The following is a 574-nucleotide window of genomic DNA, read 5'->3' on the forward strand; positions in this document are numbered from 1 at the left end:
TTTGTGCTTTGAAACATCCTGGGAAAGGTAGTGGAGGCTTGTAGGCAAGAGGAATGTACTTGGCAGGTTTGTCAGCCTTGGAATGTCCAGCTCGATCGACCACTCGAGCATGCACTCGGTCGAGTGGCTGCTCGAGTCCATGGTTGAGCTCAGGTGCGAGCTCCAATTGCTTGTTACAAACATCACTTGGGGCTTCAGTAACTAATGAATTCCCCCAAACTTGAACTGCACTGTCCTCAGTGGCTTCTTCCTCATGAACTTGAATGGCTTTGGCTGTGAACTCCCTTGGATTTTGGACAGCTTTTCCAGGGAGTTGGTTGGGTTTTGGAGCTGAAGAAGAGGCTATGTTACTCTCCATGTACTTAACTCTGGAATTCAGACCCTCAAACTTCATATTCAGATCATTGTATTGAGATGTGAGCCTTTGGTTTAGCTCAGCAAACTGTTTGGCTTCCTCTATCTTCCCTTGTGTTTGACCAATCAACAGCTGTTGTACCATGGCTCTAAGGTCTTGTTCCTGGCCTTGGTTAGTCTGAAACCCTGGTGGGGGACACAACTGGGGCTGGAACACCTG

This window comes from Camelina sativa, chromosome 8 (assembly GCF_000633955.1).
Source record: "Camelina sativa cultivar DH55 chromosome 8, Cs, whole genome shotgun sequence".
In the NCBI taxonomy this organism is placed as follows: domain Eukaryota; kingdom Viridiplantae; phylum Streptophyta; class Magnoliopsida; order Brassicales; family Brassicaceae; genus Camelina; species Camelina sativa.